Here is a 13516-nt window from a genome sequence, read left to right as displayed (position 1 = left end):
GAACAAGTATTTATTTAGCTCACAGGTCTCCAGGTTGGCAACTTTGGCTAGACCCAGCTAGGCAGTTCTGATTTCCTCTGGCTCAGTCACTGTCAGCAGTCCGCTGCTGGGATAGCTGGGGGCTGGCTGGCGTAGGATGCCCTCAGCTGACACAGCTCAACTCTGTTCGGTGTGGTCTCTCTTTCCCCAACAGCCTGGCCTGGGTTTGATCACCTGGTGGCTGGACAAAACTCCAAGGGATAGAAAGCAGAAGCATTCAAGGCCTCTTGAGGCCTAGGCTTGAAATTGGCACACTGACATGTCTGCTGCATTCTACTGGCTGAATTAAGTCCAAGGTCATCCTAGGTTCAGGGGGAGGAAAAAGGACTTTACCTGTTGGTGGGAAGAGCTGCAAAATAAAATTGCAAAGTGTGTGGATACAGGGAGGGTGGAGATTGTGACTTTTTTTTTTGCCATCTTCGACACACATGCATATAGAAACAATACAAGGTTATTGCACCATTTTTGATGATAACAAAACAATGAAAACAACTTAAATACCCTTCAGTAAGGGAATGGGCAGATTGTGGCACATACATACCAAGGAATACTATGTATCCATTGAAACGAATAAGCTAGATCTCTTTCTAGGTCAACTAGAAATAAAAAACTTTGTTTTTGAATGAAAAAAGGAAACTGAAGAGCAATTGGAAAGAATACCATTTATATATATATATATATATATAAAATAAGCACCCCTATTTATTTATTTATTTAGGCTGCACCAGGTCTTCACTGTGGCATCTTTTAATTGTGGGATTTTAGTTGCGGGATCTTTTAATAGTTGCAGCATGCAGGCTTCTTAGTTGCGGCATGCATGCATAATCTATTTCCCCGACCAGGGATCGAACTCCGGTCCCCTGCATTGGGAGCGCAGAGTCTTACCCACTGGGCCACCAGGCAAGTCCCTACCATTCATATATTCTTAAAACCTACACAATATTATATATTTCTGATGGGTACATATAATACATTTATGAAAGTATTACAGAAAGTCTAGAAGTATATACATCTAACTTATACCAGTGATTACTCTTGGAGAGTGGGAAAGGAGGCAAGAATTCAAAGTGGTAGTCAGAGAGGATATTAGCTTTATCTGTTAGGCTCTCATTTAAAAAACACATTTATATGTATTCTGTGAAATTAAAAATTTAAAAATAAAACACAGATTTCGTAGGAAGCTCATTTCAGAATAAGTCTCTTCTTTGACATGTTCTTCCAGGTCGTTATGAGATTCTGTCATTCACTCAGTCACGTTTAGTGAAGACTGCTGTGTTCTATGCACTGTGCTAGTCGCCAGGAGCACTCAATCTTGCCAAGTTCCCAACATTTTAGTCTCTAAGTCCTTCATTTTCTGACCCTTGTCTTTGAGTCGTTAGCAAGAAATTCTAGGTTTTTTCTTACTGCATCATGGAGTTCCATGTTTATCACAGAAAAGAGCTGTGAATGGTGGGACTTAACCAAATCTGGATCTGGGAAGATGCATACCTCCCAGTGAACTTTGTCATGATTAAATAGATAGATGTCATCTCTCAGCAGGGATCACATACTGTGTTAGCATTGTCATTTTCTTTTTTTTTTAAAGTTAATTTCTTAATTTATTTATTTTTGGCTGCGTTGGGTCTCCGTTGCTGCGTGCTGGCTTTCTAGTTGCAGCAAGCGGGGGCCACTCTTCGTTGTGGTGCGTGGGCTTCTCTCGCTAAGGAGCACGGGCTCTAGGCATGCGGGCTTCAGTAGTTGTGGCACTTGGGCTCAGTAGTTGTGGCTCACAGGCTCTAGAGTGCAGGCTCAGCAGTTGTGGCACATGGGCTTAGTTGCTCTGTGGCATGTGGGATCTTCCTGGACCAAGGCTCGAACCCATGTCCCCTGAATTGGCAGGCAGATTCTTAACTACTGCACCACCAGGGGAGTCCCAGCATTGTAATTCATTTTCATCCCATCCCTATACCCTCTTGCAAAACCTACTCTGAGAGCTTGCTCCAAAGCTTTTATTGAGCAAAGGACAGAAGTTCATACATACTTGTCACAAATGACTGGATGACAGGTAGACCCTTACTCAAGGTAGGCCAAATCAGTTTCTCTGTCCCAGAACTTTGTAACTGTGGTACAGAAATTCTGGTCAGTCTTTCCTGAGTGGTTGTGCTGGTGGTATGTACTTCCATCCTCATCACTCTTATTCAACACAGTGCTAGAAATTCTAACCAGTACAATAAGGCAGGAAAGAAAGTAAAGGGTATACAGATTAGAAAGGAAGAGGTAAAACCATCCCTATATGCAGAGAACATGATTATCTAGGTAGAAAAATCCCAAAGGAATCTTAAAAACAAATAAAACCTCATAGAATTAATAAGTCCAACAAGGTCATAGGCTATAAGAAAAGCATACAAATACTAATTGGATTTCTATATAATAGCAATTTGGACACCAAAATTTTAAGTGCAATACCATGTTTTATCACTCAAAGAAATCCCAAAAGCTTTAGGTGTAAATTTAACAAAGTACGTACAGGACTTGTATCCTGAAAACTACATAACAGTGATGAAAGAAATCAAATAAGATCTAAATAAATGGAGAGACCTACCATATTCAAGGATTGGAAGATTCAACATAGTACAGATGCCAATTCTCCCTAAATTGATAGATAAGTTTAATACAATTACTATAAAAAAAGCAAGATTTTTTTTGTAGATACAGGCAAGAATATATTAAAATTTATATGGAAAGACAAAGAAACCAGAACAGCTAAAACAATTTTGAAAAAGAAGAATAAAGTGGAAGAAATTAGTCTACCTGATTTCAAGGCCTATTATATAGCATAGTAATCAAGACTGTGTGGTATTGACAGAGAAAAAGACACATAGATCAATGGAACAGAATAGAGAACATAAAAAGAGACCAATACAAATATGTCCAACTTATTTTTGACAATTATGCAAAAGTAATTCGATGGAAGAAAAATAGTCTTTTTAACAAATCATGTTGGAACAATAGGACACTCATAGGCAAAAAAAAAGTCTCAATCTAAGTCTCACGCATTATACAAAAGTTTACTCAAAATGGATTATACATTTAAATGTAAATGTAAAACTATAAAACTTTTAGGAAAAAACTTAGGAGAAAATCATCAGGGTCCAGGGCTACTGAAAGAGTCCATAGACTTGACACCAAAAGCATGATCCATAAAAGGAAAAATGAATAAATTGGACTCAATCAAAATTAAAAACTTGCTCTGAGAAAGACTGATAAGAGGATAAAAAGACAAGCTACAAAGTGGGAGAAAATATTTGCAAACCACATATCCAACAAAGGACTAGTATCTAGAATATTTAAAGAATTCTCAAACCTCGACAGTATAAAAACCAAACAACACAATTAGCACATGGCCAGAAGACATAAAGAGACATTTCACTGAAGAAAATATACAGATGGCAAATAAGCACATGAAAAGATATTCAACGTCATTTCACTACAGAAACAAAAACTAAAAGTACAATGGAACATTAATACACATCTATTGAAATGGCAAAAACAGAAAGCACTGACAACACCAAATGCTGGCAAGGACGCAGAGAAACTGAATTACTCATACATTGCTGGCAGAACTGTAAAATGGTACAGCCACTCTGAAAAATAGTTCGGCAGTTTCTTTAAAAAAAAAATAAAACGTGCAACTACCATATGAACCAGTACTTGCAATTCTGAGCACTTAGCCCAGAGAAATGAGGACTTATGTTCATACAAAAGCCTGTACACGAATATTTATGCTAGATTTATTCATAATAGTCCAAACTGGAAGCAACTCAGATGTCCTTCAACGGGTGAATAGTTAAAAAAAATTGTGGTACATCCATACTATGGAATACTATTCAGCAAAAAACGGGAATAAACTGTTGATACACACAACAACCTGGATGGATCTCTAGAGTACTACGGTGAGTGATAAAAGCAATTCCCAAAGGCATGTATGTGTATGATTCCACTCATTTAACATTCTTGAAATGACAAAATTATAGAAATGGAGAACAAATTAGTGTTTGCCAAGGGTTAAGGAGGTGGTGGGAGTGAGAGGGAAGTAGATGGTGCTTTAAAAAGGCAACATGAGGGATCCTTATGGTGATGGAACAGTTTCTTGACTGTATCAATTGTTAGTATCCTGGTTGTGATTAATGTACCATAGTTTTGTAAGATGTTACCATGGGGAAACTGGGAAAGGAATACACAGCATCTTTCTGTCTTATTTCTTAGAACTGCATGTGAATCTACAATTACTTAAAATAAAAAAGCTTATTTAAAAGTCAAAGAAAAAAATTTTTTTAATTAAAGAAAAAGTAAAAGATGTGGTAGGAACCAGGGTGAGTATTCTAAAACTCAAATACAATCATATCTATCCCCTATTTGAAATGCTTTAAAGTTCCCTTTACCAATAGGAGAAAGTCCAGATGCCTGTGGTTAGGCATGTTGATATCCTGCTGAGAAAAACTATTTTTCCCCAGGGGAAAAAAAATTCCACAAAGGAGTGAACCACATTATCTCCCCTGCCAAGAGGGTAGCCAGACCTCTGGGTCCTGAAGGTCTGGGCTTTCCTTACCCACCAGGGGGGTAGTTAACAACTATAACTTGTCATTTGAGAGTTCTCAAGACCAATGAATTATATAAACAGAGATGGTTTTGTCTTTCCTAGCTATCTAATTTGCTTGGCCAAATCCCTTTCCAACTGGGCAGAGGGGAACTTCAGTGACATCTCTTTCTGGTCCAAAACCTTTTCAGCAATATCTAGCTATTAAAATAGTGTATTTTCAAGGGCATATTCAGTTGCTTTAGGTACTATTTCCTTGGCCAAGTTCATTTCAATGCCCCCTCTCCTAGAGCTGGGCAGGTGCCTCCCCCATGGAGGCCTTGGCAGGGCTTGAGTGGAAGCTGCACAGGGAGAGGCATCTGCTCGCTTTCTTTCATCTCCTGCTTCCCTTCCTTCCAGTCCCTCACACCCACACCCCCTGTCAGGAGCAGGTGTGGGGAAAGGAAGCAGACTGGAGAATGGTGGTTGGTGCAGGTTCCAAGACTATGGCCTTGAGTCTTGGCCATGCAGCTGGCAGAGCCTTGGAGAACCTGCCCCAGAAGGCATGACTGTCTGTGCACCTTGAGCAGGAACCACCGAAGCTCATGGCTTTGCAAAGCTCAGTGAGGCCAGGAGAGGCTAAGATGCACATGGAAATAAAGTTAAATGGCATAATCAGAATTTGAATTGGGGTTCACTCCACAGTCTGCCCACTTCCTTGCCTGGTTCTCCTGGGAATTTGTGTAATTCAGGCAACAGAGTGTGCATTCCACATGAAAATTTGCAGAGGAAGGAAGGTCATAACCTCCGACAGCCTCCATTCCCCTGCCCAGCACTTCTGTGTACTGTCTTTTCAGCCTGTTTCTTTACCTCTATCTTCAAATAGAGACAAAATAGCCAGGGACAGTACTGTAGGATTTCAAAGCTGGTAGGCACATTAGATGTTACTTAGTGTGGTTTCTGTGAGATAGGGCATTTCGAAACGCACAGAGCTTTTTTTTTTTTGCTTATCATAATGTGGTGGTGGGGGGGATGATTTTGAAAGTCCTCAATCTGTGAGACAGTTATGCTGACAAAGATTCTCTCCTTGACCAAACTCTAGCCAGCCTCTACTGAGCCCTCTTCTTGACAAGGCCTCAACTTTGACTGTAAAGACTTGAACTAACAGTTTCTAATCATTCAAGGGCCCCCTAAAGTGTCTGTCTGAGAAAACCCAAGGCTGCCAAAATCAGGTACTGTTTGCTTCAGCAACACCTGATGATAGGGTCCCTACCTCCCAGTCTCTATGCGAGGGCAGGAGCCTAACTTCAATTAATAATTAATAAGCCTAACTTCAATCAATAAGCCAGTTAGCAAATCGATATGGCTTTCATGTGGACTAACACCCTTGTCCAGCTTTTTGTAATTTTTACTTCCCTGACAGCTCCTTCCTATTCCCCCATTTTTACTTCCTACTTCAGCTCCTTCCTACTCCCCCATTCCCTCTGCACCAACAGAACTGGTGCTCAGCTCTCCCCCTACTGTCAGTAGTTTCTGAATAAATCTGTTTTCACCACTTTAATGTCCAGCTGTGTTTATCTCTGACAGTTCACAAAAATTGTTCTGCCCAAAATACCACCCTTGAGAAAGAGGGATCTTGTTTCCACAAGGTCTCATGGGTGTGTTCACTTTGTGATAATTCGTACACTTATGATTTGTGCACTATTCTGTCTATATCTTATACTTTTTATACTTTAATGTAAAAGTTCATGTATAACAAAATAAAACCATGGAAAAATTGATTAAAAAGGATAGGTTAAGAAATAATCCCCAGCAACCACTGACACGTTTTCTGTCACTATGGATTCATTTGCATTTTTTAGAATTTTATATTTATATATGAAGTCATATAGTATGTATGTACTCTCTTTTTTCTTTTTGACCTGGCTTCTTTCACTCAGCATAAGTATTTTGAAATTAATACATGCTAGTTTGTATATAAATAGTTTTTCTTTCCTTTTTACTGATGAGTAACATTGCATTGTATAGGTATACCACATTTTGTTTATATACTTACCTGTTGATGGACATTTGGGTTACTTCCAGGTTTTGATCATTACAAATAGAGCTGCTACGAACATTCATATACAAGTTTTTGTGTGAACATAGGTTTTCATTTTTCTTGGATATACACCAAACACCTGGAATTGCTGGGTCATATGATAACTCTGTTTAATCTTTTGAATATCTGCCAGATTGTTTTCAAAGTAGCTACATCATTTTAATTTTCTACCAGCACAGTAGGAGGGCTTCAATTTTCCCACATCCTTGCTAACACTGACTTTTTGATAATAGCCATCCTTGCAGGTGTGAAGCGGTATCTCATGTGGTTTTGCTTTGCATTTCCCTGATGGCGAATAATATTGAGCTTATTGGCCATTTCTACGTCTTCTTTGGAGAAATGTCTATTCAGTTCCTTTGCCCATTTATATAACATTCTTGAAATGACAAAATTATGGAAATGGAGAACAGATTAGTGGTTACAGGGCATTAGGGACTGGGGTGGGAGGAGGAGAAAAGAGAGGGGTGATGTTTTATAAAATGTCAACATTAAGGAAACTGATGGTGATGGTGATGGAGTTGTTCTTTATCTTGACTGTGGTGGTGAATACATGAACCTACATATGTGACTAAATTACATTAATTAAGTACACACACATTCAAATGAGTACAAGTAAAACCGGGGAAACCTGATTCTGATTGGTGGATTGATTTTATATCAATATCCTGGTTGTGGGCTTCCCTGGTGGCGCAGTGGTTGAGAGTCCGCCTGCCGATGCAGGGGACACGGGTTCGTGCCCCGGTCCAGGAAGATCCCACATGCCGCGGAGCAGCTGGGCGCATGAGCCAATGCCGCTGAGCCTGCGCATCCGGAGCCTGTGCTCCGCGATGGGGGAGACCACAACAGTGAGAGGCCCACGTACCGCAAAAGAAAAAAAAAAAATCCTGGTTGTGATATTATACTATAGTTTCGTAAGATGTTACCACTGGGGAAAACTGGATAAAGGATATATGGGATTTCTATGTACTATTTACCAGTACATGGGAATCTACAATTATCTCAAAAAATAAAAAGTTTAATTAAAAACTGCAATTTAAAAAACCCTTATGATCAATTCTTTAACAAGATGTAACATCCCTTTCTGTAACAACAGAAAGTCAAACTATGTGAGGTAAAAACTGATAGAACTGCAAGGAGAAATAGATGAATCTACTATCATAGTTGTAGACTTAAACAACTCTTCACCAGAAATAGATACAGCAGGAAGGACCCAGCTGAACTCAATAACACCATCAATCTACTGGATATAACGGACAACTCCAGACAACATCATCCAATCACAGCAGAATACATATTCTTTTCAAGCTCACAGGGAACATTCGCCAAGATAGACTACATTCTGGACCATAAAATACAAAACAAAACTCAACAAATTTAAGAATAGAATTCCTACAATGTCTGTGTTCAGACCCTAGTAGATTTAAACTAGAAATTAATAACAGACAGATAGTTGGAAAAATTCCCAACTACTTGGAGACTTAATAGTACACATAGATCACATAGATCTAACACATAGATCAAAGAAGAAATCTCAAGGGAGATTAAAAAAATTATTGAACTAAATGAAAATGGAAACACAGAATATCAAAATTTGTGGGATGCCGTGAAAGCAATGATTACAGGGAAATTTACAGCACTGAATGCATATATTAGATAAAAAGAAAGATGTAAAATCAATCTTGTAAACTTCCATCTTAGGAAACTAGAAAAAGAGCAAATTAAATCCAAAGTAAGCAGAAAAAATAATAAAAATTCAAGCAAATATCAATGAAATTGAAAACAAAATTAATAGGGAAAAAATCAATGAAACCAAAAGCTGGTTCTTTGAAAAGGAAAATAAAATTATCCTCTAACCAGGATAACTAAGAAAAAAAGGGAGAAGATGCAAATTACTAATATCAGAAATGAAAAAAGGGAGTTCACCACAGACCCCATGGACATTAAAAGGTTAATCAAGGAATACTATGAACAACTCTATGCCCACAAATTTGATAACCTAGATGAAATGGACAAATTACTTGACGGACACAATCTGCCAAAACTCACACAAGAAGAAACAGTCTGAGTAGGCCTATATATATATTAAAGAAATTGAATCAATAATTAATAACCTTCCAAAACAGAAAGCCAGGCTCAGATAGGTTCACTGGTGAATCCTAGCAAACATTTCAGGAAGAAATTACATCAATTCTCTACAATCTCTCTTAGAGGTTAGAAGCAGAGGGAATACTTCCTTATTCCATGAGGATAGCATTACCCTAATATCAAAACCAAAGATATTACAAGAAAAGAAAACCGTGAACCAATATCTTTCATGAACAAATAAGCAAAAATCCTCAACAAAATATTAGCAAATTGAATCCAGCAATGTATAAAAATAATAGTATACCATGGGCAAGTGGGATTTATCCCAGGTAAGGAAGGCTGCTTCAATGTTCAATTTAATGTAGTCTATCACATCAATAGGATAAAGAAGAAAAATCACATGATCGTATCAACAGATATAGAAGAAGCCTTTGACAAAATTCAACACCCATTCATGATCAAATGCTCTCAGTTAACTAGCAGTAGAGGAGAATTTCCTCAACTTGATAAAGAATATCTACAAAAATCCTACAACTAACATCTACTTAATGGTGAGAAACTCGAAGCTTTCCTGCTAAGATCAGGAACAAGGCAAAGATGTCCCCTCTCACTGCTTTTCACATTGTACTGCAAGTCCTAGCTAATGTAATAAAGCAAGAAAAAGAAATAAATTGTATACAGATTGGAAAGTAAGAAATAAAACTTTGTCTGTAAATTACATGATCATCTATATAGAAAATCTGAAGGAATCAACAACAAACTCCTGAATAAGCCATTATAGCAAAGTCACAAGATACAAGGTTAATATATAAGAGTTAATTGCTTTCCTACATACCAACAATGAATAAGTGAATTTGAAATTTAAAATATAATACCATTTGGATTCCATTTGTGTGTGTGTGTGTATATCTATTATAGATTTTTGCTTTGTGGTTACCATGAAGTTTTTGTATAGTAGTCTATATATATGTGACTGTTTTAAGTTACTGATCTCTTAATTTCAAATGCATTTTTAAAACCCTGCATTTGTGCTGTCGATTCGTGTTTTTGATATCATATTTTATATTTAACTGTTTTGTGTACCCCTTAACTGCTTATTGTGGATATAGATGATTTTACTACTTTTGTCTTTTAACCTCCCTACTAGCTTTGTGTTTGGATGATTTCCTACCTTTTCTGTATGCTTGCCTTTACCAGTGAGTTTTTCATTTCCTAATTTTCTTATTTCTAGTTACGGAAGCAACCTAAGCGTCCATCAACAGATGAATGGATAAATAAGATGTGGTATATACATACACACACACACACACACACACACACACACACACACACACAATGGAATACTACTCAGCCATAAAAAGGAACAAAATTTTGCCATATGCAGCAACATAGATGAAATTGGAGGGCATTATGCTAAGTGAAATAAGTCAGACAGAGAAAGACAAATCATGATATCACTTATATATGGAATATAAAAAATACAAAAAACTAGTGAATATGACATAAAAGAAGCAGACTCACAGATACAGAGAACAAACTAGTGGCTACCAGTTGGGAGAGGGAAGGCGGAGGGGTAATATAGGGGTAGGGAAGTAAGAGGTACAAACTATTAGGTATAAAAGAAGCTACAAGGATATATTGAGCAACATGGGGAATATAGCCAATATTTTATAATAACTATAAATGGAGTATAACCTTTAAAAATTGTGAATTACTATATTCTACACCTGTTAACTTACATGATATTGTACAGCAACTATACTTCAATTAAAAAAAAGTTAATCTAAAAAAAGTAATACCATTTACATTAGCACCCCCAAAATGAAATACTTAGGTATAAATCTAACAAAATATGTACAAGATTTTTATGAGGAAAACTACAAAACTGATGAATGAAATTAAAGAACTAAATAAGTGGAGAGCTATTTCATGTTCATATATATGAAGGTTCAATACTGTCAAGATGTCAGTTCTTTGCAACTTGATCTATAGATGCAATACAATCTCAATTAAAATCCTAGCAAGTTATTTTGTGGATATTAACAAACTGATTCTAAAGTTTATACGGAAAAGCAAAAGACTCAGAATAGCTAACAGAATAATTAAGGAGAAGAAAAAAGTTGGAGGATTAACACTAACCGACTTCAAGCGTTGCTATAAAGCTAACATCAAGTATTGGTGGAGATACATTTGGTAGATTACTCCTTTCTGCCCGTGGACGCCGCCGAGTAAGCATCGTTGACGTCTCTCCTCCCCCTCCACTGCCGTTATGTCTAGTCAGAGTCACCCAAAGAGCCCGAACAGCTGCGGAAGCTCTTCATCAGAGGTTTGAGCTTTGAAACAAGTGATGACAGTCTGAGGAGCCACTGTGAGCAGTGGAGAACGCTCACAGACTGTGTGGTAATGAGGGATCCAAACACCTGGTGCTCCAGAGGCTTCGGGTTTGTCACATATGCCACTGTGGAGGAGGTGGATGCGGCCATGAATGCAAGGCCACACGAGGTGGATGGAAGAGTGGTGGAACCAAAGAAGGCCGTCTCAAGAAAAGATTCTCAAAGACCTGGTGCCCACTTCACTGTGAAAAAGATTTCTGTTGGTGGCATTAGAGAAGACACTGAAGAACATCACCTAAGAGATTGTTTTGAACAGTATGGGAAAATTGAAGTGATTGAAATCATGACTGACTGAGGCAGTCGCAAAAAGAGAGGCTTTGCTTTTGTAACCCTTGATGACCATGACTCTGTAGACAAGATTGTCATTCAGAAATACCACACTGTGAATGGCTACAACGGTGAAGTAAGGAAAGCCCTATCTCAGCAAGAGATGGCTGGTGCCTCATCCAGCCAAAGAAGTCAAAGTGGTTCTGGAAACTTTGGTGGTGGCCATGGAGGAAACTTCAGTGGTTGAGGTGGCTTTGGTGGCAGCCGTGGTGCTGGGGGATATGGTGGCAGTGGGGATGGCTATAATGGATTTGGTAATGATGGACGCAATTTTGGAGGTGGTGGAAGCTACAATGATTCTGGCAGTTACAACAATCAAACTCCAAATTTTGGACCCATGAAAGGAGGAAACCTGGAGGCAGAAGTTCTGGCTCCTATGGTGGTGGAGGCCAATACTTTGCCAAACCCTGAAACCAAGGTGGCTTTGGTGGTTCCAGCAGCAGCAGTAGCTATGGCAGTGGCAGAAGGTTTTGATTACTGCCAGGAAACAAAGCTTAGCAGGAGAGGAGAGCCAGAGAAGTGACAGGGAAGCTACAGGTTACAACAGATTTGTGAACTCAGCCAAGCACAGTGGTGGCAGGGCCTAGCTGCTACAAAGAAGACATGTTTTAGACAATACTCATGTGTATGGGCAAAAAAACTCGAGGACTGTATTTGTGACTAATTGTATAACAGGTTATTTTAGTTCCTGTTCTGTGGAAAGTGTAAAGCATTCCAACAAAGGGTTTTAATGTAGATTTTTTTTTTTTGGCACCCATGCTGTTGATTGCTAAATGTAATAGTCTGATCATGACATTGAATAAATGTGTCTTTAAAAAAAAAAAGTATTGGTGGAAAAAACAGACAGCTAGATCAATGGAACAGAATAAAGAGCCTAGAATTTTTTGCAGATCTAGAATAAAAAAAAATCTTAAAATTCATGTGGAAACACAAAGACCCTGAATAGCCAAAGCAATCTTGACAAAGAAAAATGGAGCTGGAGGAATCAGTCTCCCTGACTTCAGACTATAATACAAGGCTACAGTAATCAAAACAGTATGGTACTGGCACAAAGACAGACTTACAGATCAATGGAACAGGATAGAAAGTCCAGAAATACACCCACGCACCTATGACAAAGGATGCAAGAATATACAATGGGGAAAGGACAGTCTCTTCAATAAGTGGTGCTGGGAAAACTGGCCAGCCACATACAAAAGAATGAAATTAGAACATTCTCTAACACCATACAGAAAAATAAACTAAAAATGGATTAAAGACCTAAATGTAAGAGTGGATACTATAAAACTCTTAGAGGAAAACATAGGCAGAACACTCTTTGACATAAATCACAGCAATATCTTTTTAGATCCACCTCCTAGAGTAATAAAAATAAAAACAAAAATAAACAAATGGGACCTAATTAAACTTTAAAGCTTTCGCACAGCAAAGGAAATGAAAAGACAACCCAAAGGACTTCCCTGGTGGTGCAGTGGTTAAGAATCCACCTGCCAATGCACGGGACACAGGTTTGAGCCCTGGTCCAGGAAGATCCCACATGCTGTGGAGCAACTAAGCCCGTGAGGCACAACTACTGAGCCTGTGCTCTAGAGCCTGCATGCTGCAACTACTGAAGCCCGCATGCCTAGAGCCCGTGCTCCACAACAAGAGAAGCCACTGCAATGAGAAGCCCGTGCACCGCAACAAAGAGTAGCTCCTGCTCGCTGCAACTAGAGAAAGCCCCGTGCGGCAACAAAGACCCAACACAGCCAAAAATAAATAATAATAAATAAAATATATTAAAAAAAAAGATAACCCACAGAATGGGAGAAAATATTTACGAATGATGCAACTGACGAAGGATTAATCTCCAAAATATACAAACAACTGATGCAGCTCAATATCAAAAAAACAAAAAACCCAATAAAAAATGGGCAGAAAATCTAAATAGACATTTCTCCAAGGAAGACATACAGATGGCCAAAAAGCACATGAAAAGATGCTCAATACCGCTAATTATTAGAGAAATGCAAATCA

General features: G+C 38.4%; 1 pseudogene; it reads left to right on the top strand.

Annotated features, from left to right (window-relative positions):
• The first annotated feature begins 9085 nt into the window (after window positions 1-9085).
• On the top strand, window positions 9086-11974 carry LOC136118487 (heterogeneous nuclear ribonucleoprotein A1-like; annotated as a pseudogene).
• The last annotated feature ends 1542 nt before the right edge of the window (window positions 11975-13516 follow it).

Source organism: Phocoena phocoena, chromosome 2, assembly GCF_963924675.1.
Source record: "Phocoena phocoena chromosome 2, mPhoPho1.1, whole genome shotgun sequence".
NCBI lineage: Eukaryota > Metazoa > Chordata > Mammalia > Artiodactyla > Phocoenidae > Phocoena > Phocoena phocoena.
This window is presented reverse-complemented; position numbering and strand designations above follow the sequence as displayed.